This window comes from Ptychodera flava, chromosome 11 (genome assembly GCF_041260155.1).
Source record: "Ptychodera flava strain L36383 chromosome 11, AS_Pfla_20210202, whole genome shotgun sequence".
Lineage (NCBI taxonomy): Eukaryota > Metazoa > Hemichordata > Enteropneusta > Ptychoderidae > Ptychodera > Ptychodera flava.
In genome coordinates this window covers 10,147,501-10,159,530 of record NC_091938.1, presented here as the reverse complement: position 1 = coordinate 10,159,530, position 12,030 = coordinate 10,147,501, and the positions used below count along the sequence as shown (strand labels likewise).

Sequence of the window (12,030 nt, the reverse complement as noted above, 5' to 3'; positions counted from 1 at the left end):
TACAACTGCAATAAACTCACTGGGGACGGTTACAGCGAGATGTACTCGCCTGATATTCCCAGAGAGCCTATCGGCATAGCGTCAGCGACCTTATGTCGAGAAACGAATCATGTTGAGCTTATCAGTCATCAGGACATTTGAACAATTTGAAGTGCATTTTGTTATGACAGATCTGGCTTATCGTTACTTAGCTATGGAAGAAGGCTATTACACTAGTCCATATTTTTTCATAACAATGTATTCATCATAGACAATTTCTATAGATGAAAAACTTCGACATATGAAGTAACGTTTAAAAAACATTTGTTCTTTTGAAAATTTCTGCAGAAGATAACCTCTTAGCTGCATCAAAATATGCTTATCAACAAGTATCTACATCATGTATCGATGTCGTTGGCCTTATCTCCTGTAGGTTTACCACATCGTCTGGCGGAAAGATGAATGGTTCTGCCACACAATCTTAGACGAACAGAATTTCATCGAAATAGACACAGGGCAAAAACAAGCGAAAGGGCGCCAGACAGATTCAGCGAGACAAAAGCAGTGCTCTGTTTTGGATACAGTTGAAACTTCTTATACGAATACTCACACATGCATTTCTGACAGTCAGGGTATTAAATGAAACTGGCAGACGAATGTGACGGCTATAACGTAAATCTCCTTTTACCGTTCTTGGAAAGACTCCACTTTCATTGCGACAGAAGAAGAATTCACTACCGTGATATTTTGCATAAATAAAATATACGTACAAACATATACATACCATAAAACCTTGCACTGGATTTTTAACATCAGAAAGATTCTGACTATAAGTCTACTCGCGTATCTGAAAATGGTACTTGAAGTCGCTTGAAGAGCTCGGCGATAGACGTCAACGTCGGAGAAGTTAAGCAGCGACTGAACAACGACAGCGTATGACTGATGCCTTTCTATGTATACATCGTTCACCACCAATCACATGTCACACCTGCCTGAACAAGGCAGAAAGGCAAAGCTAACGTTGCGGGGGATATACCGCGACATAATGTTTAGCGAACTCGTGGAGTGCTATGTCACCCGTATCGAGGTATAGAGACATTTGTACCGTGATTATGGCATATTAAGAAGACATGCGATACGATCCACCGTGACTTGAAAACATCTCGGCTGAATGTGAATCGGAGAAACCGGTTACTAGGGAACAACAAAACGACTGTGTGCACAGAGTAAAGGGCTCGATCGTTTACATACAGTTGAAGTCGTTGTGCCTTCAGCTTCCTGTTGTTGCTGCTTTGTCTTCGGGAAGCGGCGCGCAAACCTAATCAGTCAGAAAAAATGCCAACCGAATGTAATTTTTCTGACTGTGTCTCTCGATATCATGAAGTCACGAAGTTAAACCTCAGATAATGGGTGTTTTTATGATAGTCTGCTCATTGCCTTAGGGTATGTCAGTAGACAGGGCCAGAACGTATCAATTTAAATACAGTGCCTTTAGAAAGTGTTCCTCTGATTTGATATATTTCCATGTTTTGTACAGGATATACTGGTAATATTTATTCCATTTTGTGTACAACTTTTTGCACTTCCCCTCTATTATTTATTGTTCTATTAGAGAAAAACTTTACCATAATTGTTTCTCATAATCTTTTCACTGTAAACATGTTTTCCTTTAAAAGGTTTTCTGTCACGCCATACGACAAGTTTTGAACTTTGAGCAGAAATGTGAAATTCCCATGGCCACCTTTTCCTTGTCAAGATCTGCGTGTACATGTTGAAATATATGTATTATTCTTGTCGAGAATACCCAAAGCATGTAGATCGCTAACATGCATATTACTGATATTAGAAGCATAATCTTTCCGGTGACCATTTCGGGGAAATGGCAGCCGTAGAAATGATGATTAGAATTACATGAGACTTTTCTATTTGGTTTTTTTTTTGTTACCTTATGTGTTGCAATTAAAGATTGCTGTTGATACAAAAACTGCTTGGAACCAGACAGTGTATACGGTACAACTATCTGATGTGGCAGTTACTGTCGCAAACCATATGCATCACGCACGGCACCAATTCCCTAAAGGGAAGCTTTCCTCTTGTTGAAGTATGTTGTCTTATCACAAAAGCAATCACAAATCTGTAATAGCGACTATGTTTTCCTACACATAATGCTGAATGGTGGAAATGCAAACACACAGAATGGATTGATTATACAAAGTAGGGGACATCTAGACAAATTTTGTAAATGGTTTTTGCAATCAACCAGGTCCTTGACCCAAGAATTCAAATCTGATCATCTTCGCAATGTCGCACCTTATAGGGACAGATGGAGACAGAGGAGCAAGGGAGGGTAACGTTTCTCCTCGATATAACACAATTGCATTTCTAATTGAATAAAGTACCAATGAGCGCTTCTTACTTTATCCTTTCAACATTACAAAGAGATTCAAAGGGTGTTCAAGATCAAATATTAACAAGTGTTTAGCATCTATTTAATAAAAAAAATTGATTTTTAGGTCTAAGAGTACCCATCATATGATTCATGGCTACAAGCATATAACCTTAATTATTGTACATTTTAGCCATAGAGCAAGAAGAGGTTTAACCGTACTTCATTTACATGAGTTGTATATGTGCGGGGAGGTTTTTCTACATGCGTTTACGTGGTTTTGTCTCCGGTTAAGGTCTTCTGAGTGCATTGAGCTGACGTTTAAGGCTTAAGTAGATACCTCACCACCGCCGCGGCAAAATTGTTCTCGAGCTCGAGCTCGTTCAATTTTTCCTTCACATTTTACATTTTAGATTTTGGAATGAACCTAAGAAAATTTTTTGTGTTCAACAATAAACTAAAAAGTCAAACCGGGAACTTACCACTGGATTCTACGCTGGTATTTCCAATCTTCCACTAAGTGCCGTTTCATGTATACACAGCCGTTCTTACGATTGTAAACTGACGCAACCGTTTTGTTGACGGGCACTTATAACCAGAAAAAGAACTATTTCTCGTGGCCCGAGGGACGTACTTTTTGTGACACAAAAGGAGACATTCTGATTATGATTGGAATGTTATTCAATTTTTAAACAGTCCATCCCCTCCAAAAAAAGAGACTGCAGTCTGACTGAAGTCGACAACAGTATCACGCCATTAACTGCAGAACCTTAGACAGTTTTTTGTCTGGTCTAAAATTTTGTTTTCGTCACCGGAAATTATACTTCATGTTGCGAACGCCCCTTATTTCTCAATGAAATTTCCATTTAACAGCGGGCGTGGCGCGGATTCTCAAACTAATCTCAACTCACAATAAAACGCGCCATGGGGAATTTTGAGGCATCTTATCGAATAATACATACCGCATAGGGGCTGGTAAAGTTTCATTTAACGATTTTATTCTCGCGAGAACACAGTTGAAATATTTTCCGTGGCCAACAATCAGTTATCCTGCAAGGTCTACTGAGGTGACTCTACCTTTTAAGACCGGAAACATTTGGAAAGTCGCTGAACAATCCACTACTTTTTATATTCTTTCCAGTATTTCCACCTGCTAATTTTTTGCCAGGTTAAGAGGAGAAAAAGTAGAATAAAAAAAAAACATTGGATAATTGCATGATCGTAAGTACGTCTATTGCGAATAATTTCAAGGGTTTCTGCTTGCATTTTACTGCCTGACTTAATATCATGCTATCTCTGGATCCTCTGACCTTCTTGACGGATAAATTGCATCGAAATAGGGCGTCCTCTCGCAAAGAGGTGTATGAAGTTACAATTTGACATCCTTAACTTATTTGAAATAGTAAGAGCAGAAATGGCGACGCTTTTGTCACATTTCGAATAATCCAACTGAAGTTAAACATGCTTCAGCGTCAACGTATGGTTTCTGTTGGTGATTTGAAAACAGATGTTCAAGAATATCGGAATAACTGACCGCGAGGTTTCTATGAATACAGCTGCAGTGGTTCTTATTTGGAAGTGTTATAGTAAAAGGCTAACTAAAATGAAATGATAAACGGGCAATAAATGTACATCGACATTTTCTTTATTGTATTTCGATTTTTACACATTTTCAGAGCTTTGAAAATGTATCGTAGTGTAATAATTTGGTACGATTAGGTAATATGGTATAAGAAATTAGCTGTATTCTGAGATATTGTTCAGATTAAATGACAAATTTAATGCATTAATATCAATTCCTCCCTGTATATGTAATCAACAAGCCAAAATAAATGCCAAGCCATACACGTCGTCGTAACATATGCATGTGTAAAATCATTATTTCGAGGTATTTTGAACGTAGAATGATCTCCACAAATCGATTCATGATATTGACATTTCCCAAGCAATACAACACACGTTTACAGAATTACTCTGCAAAATAAAATTCGTCCAAGAAATCCCAAATTAGACCACATGGAGTTGTAAACACTGGTGGAGACAGCCTCACTTGTGGTAGTTTATGGTAAATCACACAGCCGGGAAATAAGCTAAAATAATATTAATTGAGACTTAATTGTTTTCTTGGCAAGTAACGATTTATCACGATGGTTATCCGTCTTCAGATTTATCTTTTGGCAACAATTTGCACAAAACATATTACCGTCTTTCAGCGAGGCGACATTTGGCATTACAGTCACTTTTTTGTTAACTCTGTCTAAATGATGCGTCAAAGCTTTTAATATTATTTTAATCCGTAAAACAAAATCAAAAGTAAGAAACATGACAATAGATCACACAAGCCCCAGGTCTTCAGATATTACATAATTTGTTTCCCTGGAAGTCTCATTTATATAAAACACACAGTTGGTTCGTTGATTTTGCGGAAGAATCATTTTATCATTGTCTGGGTCCTCACCTTATAACCTGGTTTCATCATTTTAGCTAGTAGATGAGTAAACTCTGTGAGATTTGTAAAATTATTCCCGGCGGAAGACAGAGTTGCTTTTCTAATCCAAACGAAGGCAGATGAGTTAGAGTTTCGCAATGGTGTACCTGATTTTTCTTTCTGCACAGAATTTTGTTTCATAGTCTCCCAATGGCAATATACCGTGACGGTCTTTTAAAATCACGATTATATTTGGGGTCACAGTGCAAATTCTGGTACTTAAGAAACAAATTACCCGAGAGTTACCGATAACGAATTATAAAATGGCCGCTACACCCGATTTAACTCTCTGAAGAAAAATATTTTTTTTCTATTTTCGAAAAACTGAGATGGTGAAATGTTTTCTTACTCCATCTTTAAAATGAACCCCAACAAGTGGTAGATCAAAACAGAATAAATAAAAGTTTGAGAGTCCGAATATCTGTCCCCGAGGCGCATTCTACCTTAACAGACAGCAGTATGACTAAGTTCTGCTTACAAAAGTATATTACATGGAAATATATTTAGGTCTTGATTATTCAGTTGTTTACAAAGACGATCGCACGTTTCAACGTCTTGAGGCTAAACACTTGGGGTGTGTTGCTATGCACTGTCGAAAAACAATGGTTATTTTTGTGTGCGCTGCGAGCATTATGTACAGGTAACAAGACAGTTGAATGTTCCGGCATAACTGGGGAGACCAACTTTATCGAACCACTCAAGAAGTCAAGTAATAAAGTCTCATGTGTGCAAGTAGATTTTACATTAAGGAGATTAAAGAAACCTAAAGTGACCTTAAAAGACGTTTTGCCTTTTTATCAGTCATCTTTGATGTCATTGGAGCGCATCTTCTTTTTGACTGATAAGTTCATCTTGACATCATTCGACCTTGACCGAGTGAAATCAACTGCAGTGTTGGTATTTTCTGTTTCATTTCATATCATTCGCTTGATTAATGAAACTCCGTCAGAAATAATTTGGAGAATATTTTTTCGTCGACTCAATTACCAGAGATTTAGGTCCCTAACCTCTTCACCGCTCATATTCATCGATCTATAATACTATATGCTACATACCTATATGTTACTTGTTTAATCCATAGAATTCCAATTTCAAGGTTATCATTGTTAAATTTGTCCATTTATATTCATGTCTTAGGATGACGCAATATGGATAGCCATATTTAACCATGATAACGATAACTGGAAACGCAGCAGAAACAATGGATGGCGCCGTTCGATGATGGTAAGATATTTGCAAGAACTAGGATGATGCCAATAAGAGTAAATGAACAGCCGCATTTTTATCACTGTTTAATGATTGGGATAAGAAAACAAATTAATTATGATTATGCAGTCAACCTTAACGAACTGCTTGCTAATTCCCTTAAGGGATGAGAAATTTTACGGCTACCCGATATCAGTATAAATAAAAAGCTTCCAAAAATCAGATGACAACTTTTCTGTATGATCGAAAATCCTCCAACATCGGCATTATCTCTATGAACTTCCTTGCCATTCAATACAATTACTTTACTTGATGCACACAACCAGCGGTTTGAAATGTAATACTCTATAAGCTTGAATGTCAAATCAATTGTTAGAAAATAGCTGCTTCAGATACCTTCAAACTTCACATAGCTTTATGCAAAAAGACAAACGATAAAGTTTGTAGTGACCCGGATGAAAAAATCGTACCGTTTCAATATACTAAAGCCATTTCAGAGACTATGTTCAGTTTGGTTTTCTTTACTTGAGAAATGTTTTAAGTAGAATTTATTGTGTTTGCGTAGACGTTTCCGTTTTAATTACGGAGTTTGAAAATGAAATTCGTTTCGTTAGATTGCTAAATGTCTTGAATGTTTGTAAACTCAGGCAAATCTAATTGTTATTTAGTAGATAGGATGTCAACAAAATGTTTGCTATTTATACGCTGAAGTCTTTATGCCCACACACGGGAAATCTAAATGAATGTTCAGGGCTTGCTTTTGAGAAGAGAAAATTGAAGAAAAATTAGTGTTCAGGTTTTTAATTGAATATTATTTCTGTAAGTTGCTTCTCCAACCTCCCGAGGCTCTTCATAAAAGCATTGACGTAAAAACTTTTTGTATGAGTATTAGCATTGTATAAATCAATACAATCGTGTACTGAAATAAATATATAGTAGGTAGGTAGCTAGGTAGGTAGGTAGGTAGGTTAATAGGGAGACAGGATAGCTAGATAGAGAGGTAGGAGTAGGTAGGTGCAGAAAGGTAGGTAAGGGGTAGGTGGGAGGGTATTTTTTATGTACATATGTTTCTGTCTGTCAATGTTTACTGAATTTCTCACAGTGTATATATGTTTAAGTATACATATATTCTAGCTTTAGTGTGTTTAACAAGTAAACTGTTCATTACTACGTGTGACTACATATCTGTGCGTCTTGCTCTGCGTCTGTCTTTGCGTCTATTAAATTCCTTGGAATTGGTGAAGTTCAGATGACAACACACAAATCATTGTTAAGGAAGTACATTTTCTGAGGACCCTAACATTCATTACATACTAATTGACGCAGTTTATCAGATTAACAAGCAAAGGTGAATTTAACGTCAATGCACTTGTTGTTTCGTTGCTATGAAGTCAAGTGCCTTTATACGTCTATTTCCGCTGCACCATCATTTTCGATATAGTCCGAACGTCAGCATTATTAACAGCCAGTTCTGCTTACACTTATCAATCACAACTTTAAATTGCCCATTTTAACTTTCAACTTATTTCCTTAATCGTGTTTTCTCCTTTACTTCTAGCCAATGTAAAAGGCCAGATTGGAAAATAGGGTTGTTTCAATTTTGAAAGTACACGTGGTTTTATCTTGAGTCGTTTGGCCACCGTCTCAATTCTTTAAGTGGGTTTAAATGAACAAATTGACCTGCAAATGATAGGGTTTCAAACATATTTAAAACTGATGAATGGGAGAAGGAGGAAAAAGAGCATGATGAAGAAAACGAAAGTTTCAATTAAACATTAACAACTTACAACTAACAAGCAACAAAACAAACACCACCACCAACAATAACATAACTATAACAACAATCACCACCACTACCACCACCACCACCACCACCATCACCACCACCACCACCAACAACAACAACAGCAAACATCATCCTCGAAAACAACAGCAGCAAAAAAAACTACGATAATAATAATAGTCATGATAATAATGAACAAAATAATTATGCTTTCTGCCTATATATGGGAAAAAATCAGGAAGATACTTCAGCAAGTATGGCTACAAAGTATAGCTGGCTGCTTTTTGTAGACAATTATCTTAAACAACTATAACACACTTAAAATTACCGAGTAGCTTTACAATTGATTCTTGCCTCGATCAATAAACCGTGTCCTTTCAATGTAGGATTTTTCAGATTTGTACATATTTAATAAATCACACACAGAAAATCATGTACAATTTTTTCATTATAGATTACTGTTCTATAACTAGGTGTGGCTCATTATTTACACAAATTAAGCTTTATTAATTAGAATTAACCATTCCGATGAGCAGCGCTATATGGAGTCATTTGCATTGGTATTCACGTGACCAGCGTTTTAATTCAACGAGATAAAGCATCAGTGCGCTCCAGTACAGATATGATTACGAAGTACCGTTTACTATATACTCCTTAGGCAGTACTATACCCTTAGCAAATTTAATCTCACGTGCAAGAAGGTACATGGTGCTGTGACGTCATTTGTTATTTGCCACAATGTCGCTGCTTTGCCAGTGTCGTTCATCTTTGGAAGGCTTTGTGGCGAATGTTTTTTTTTTTTCTGAGAAAATTTTGACGGAGAAAGAAACTTGGCCCTACGAACTTTAGATCTCGGCATGGTCCTGATCTCCTTACATTGTATCCCCGGGGGCATCGCGGGAGTTTGTTTGTCTTCTTCACTCTTCGAGATTGAAATGAGGAAAGGCGACGTTAGAGAAGACGTGTTAGGAGACACGCGAGATTTGTCTAGTCGGTCATATTCTCTTTTGAAAGGCACACACATGATTCCATAGGCTGCTGATGACAATACCAGACGTGCTCCAGCGCGAAAATCGTGTCGGTTAGCCAAAAGCGTGGAAGCATAATACGCTCGCTTTAATGGAAAAAACTATTAACATTCCCTGAAAGAAGTTCACATACAGTATGCCTTGTCAAACAAATTGCTTCTTCATATAAAAGGTCAAGTTAAAGTGGATAATGTTCTGTATGCATCTTGGCTGCATTTCAAGATCTTCAATGTTGCCGTAGTGTAATGTGCTAAAAATATTTCGCCTACTTGATGTTCAACTGTTTACGTGAATCATTACAATACATGGGCCATGCGAATATTGCTAGAACTGAGACACAAAATCGCATACAAACATCTCCTCTTAGTTTTAAAGCTCAAAGTACCGAAAGCGACGAAAGTCATAATTCATTTAAATTAAATCTCCAGTAATCGTACAAAAGTTGCAATGGCGTCAGCATTCACAGCCTGCAGATCCCGGAAATGAGCTGTCCTTTTTCCCATTTTAAATAACGGGTGTACAGCCTAGGAAAGATATATGCCAGATATGGAGCTGCCGAATTTACTAAATGTCGAATCGCTCAGATAATCACTTTCAAAACAGTTTTAGTGATTAATGTAATTAACTAATTATTTTACATCGCAGGGGTAAGCCCAGGGATACAATGCTGCTGAAAATGGATACATAATTCAACAGGTTTTTTATTTTTACGCTATTGAGGACTTGGTATGTATTTATTCTTTTGGATTTGAGAAAAGAGTACTGTACCAAAATTCACCTAAACGTTCCACCTTTTATCCTGTAATCCAAAATGGTTTCAGCCATTCTCTGATACACATTTTAAATGTATAATTTAACAGTATTGCAATATTTAAGGTAATTTTTCTCGTGCGCGAAAGATTATGATGTTTATTTGATGATGTTACCGTGAGAAAATAGCATACACAACTGTTCCAATACGTCGTTGATTATTTATAGTAGATCGGCGCATAAATTGATCTTCTCCGCGCTCAGAATATTTATTTGAGTCATATACCCTTCTGTTCTCAATGCAGCCTTCAGAAGTCGGCGAGAATGGAGAAAGCGACCGAAGGAATGACATAATCTTGTCCAAAATATTCATTTTTTTTTCAAATATCCGACTACTTCGGCATTACTCTCCTCTGCATTAATAGGTCAAGTAACAATAGCTGAAATTTCAAAGAGCATGCACAGATGCAAACGGAAATTAGCTTTTTTAACTGCCTCAAAAAAGGCTCACATATTACCAAGCAAGTCAATACTTAATGATCCTAACATCTTACCATTAGAAGCATTCACGTTTTAATCAGCAAGGGCCAGTGTGCTATTAGGGATTTCTGGAACCATTTAAGGGAGTTAGTTCCAGGTAAAACATCTTCAATGCCGTTGAATATGAATATAAATGGTAATGAATTAAATAACCCTATTTCCATTGCTAACGGTCTTAATAATTGGTTTTCATCTGTTGTTGATAAATATGTGACCAAAAGCAATGAAGAATCAGATTCCTTTCTGGATAATCTCAAAGACTTTGTATCCAGGAAAAAGAACTCCCAATCGGTCTTTTGTATACCAGAAATAACTGTAGAGTTTGTTGAAAAACAACTCAAATCGTTAGATATCAAAAAGGCTACCGGTCTTGATGGATTGCAAGCTAAATTTTTAACCATATCAGCAGATGTTATAGCCCCGTCGATAACAGGTATTTTAAACGGTTTTGTACAGTCGGGTACTTCCCCGCACTATGGAAACGTGCAAAGGTCACCCCGCTACATAAGGGTGGAAGTATAGGTGACCCTGGTAATTACCGGCCAGTTAGTATTTTACCAATTTTATCCAAAGTGTTGGAGCGACATATCCTAATCATCTAACTACTTACTTACAAGATAATAACCTATTACATGGCAAACAATCGGGATTTAGAGCTTTTCACTCATGCCAGTCTGCTCTTACTTCACTTTTGGATTCATGGTGTTGTAATATAGACAAAAAACAATTAATTGGTGTAATTTTTCTCGATTTAAGAAAAGCATTTGATCTTGTTAACCATACTATTTTGATCCAAAAACTTAGAATCTACGGCGTTAGAGATAACGCTCTCCACTTTTTTCAGTCATATCTTGCCAACAGAGTACAGTGTGTTGTTATGAATGGTTACAAATCTGATAATGTACCATTGTCAGTTGGTGTACCCCAAGGGTCAATTCTAGGCCCACTACTGTTTCTGTTATATATTAATGACATGCCTCTACATACAACTAAATGTGAAGTTGAGATGTTTGCCGATGATAGTACAATGCACACGTCGGCTAAGACCACTGATGAATTAGAATGTAATTTAAATAGTGACCTTGAACATATTAATAATTGGTGTTTAAACAACAAAATGTGTCCTAATACTGAGAAAACCAAATGCATGTTGGTCACTACTAGGCAAAAACGGTCACACTTGACTAGTTCAGTACTAAACGTTAAACTTGGTAGCAATAATATTGAAAATGTTGATTGTGAGAAACTTCTTGGTGTTACTATTCAGAGTGATTTGTCTTGGGCATCTCATGTCCATAATATTGTGAAAAAATCAAATGTAAACTATATCTCTTGGCCAGAATAAGGCCATTTCTACCAACCTCAGCGAGGCGCCAGTTTTACAATTGTTTTATTTTACCCTATTTTGACTATTGTCTTAGTATTTGGGGTTGTTGTAGTCAGAAGGATATGGATCGTTTAAACGGTCTTTTAAAACGGGCAATGAGATTAATTTTGGATTGTGACTCTGGCACTCCCTCTGTGGAAATGTTTACTCGTTTGAAATGGTATCCACTATCCTATCGTTACAAGTATAAATTAGTTGTGTCTGTCTACAAAGCTCTTTTTGGCATGGCTCCATCTTATATCCGGGACATGTTAACATTGTACGATGCACAAAGATCTTTAAGATCTGTTTTTAATGAAACTTTAAAGTACCATTTGCCAGAACTGAATTGCTGAAACAATCTTTTAGAGTATCTGCTCCGAGGTTTTATAACGAGTTGCCCACATCAATAAGAGGCTGTACAAGCCTTTCAATTTTTAAACGTGCTTGTTATAAATTTTATTTACAAAGTTTTACTGATGCTGTCACCTTCTGATCATTTTA

General features: G+C 36.8%; 1 protein-coding gene across 3 annotated transcripts in view; it reads right to left on the bottom strand.

The window, feature by feature from the left end:
- LOC139143489 (mesotocin receptor-like) overlaps positions 1 to 12,030 on the bottom strand; it is a 111,347-nt gene that overhangs the window by 31,880 nt on the left and 67,437 nt on the right. Inside the window, exon 1 of one of the 3 annotated variants that reach the window (XM_070713846.1) lies at positions 764 to 1,154. The exons of the other annotated variants lie outside the window; for them this stretch is intronic. The gene's annotated coding sequence lies outside the window, so the exon portion shown is untranslated. Of the gene's footprint in view, positions 1 to 763; positions 1,155 to 12,030 lie in introns of those variants that run through there. 3 annotated transcript variants of the gene reach the window in all.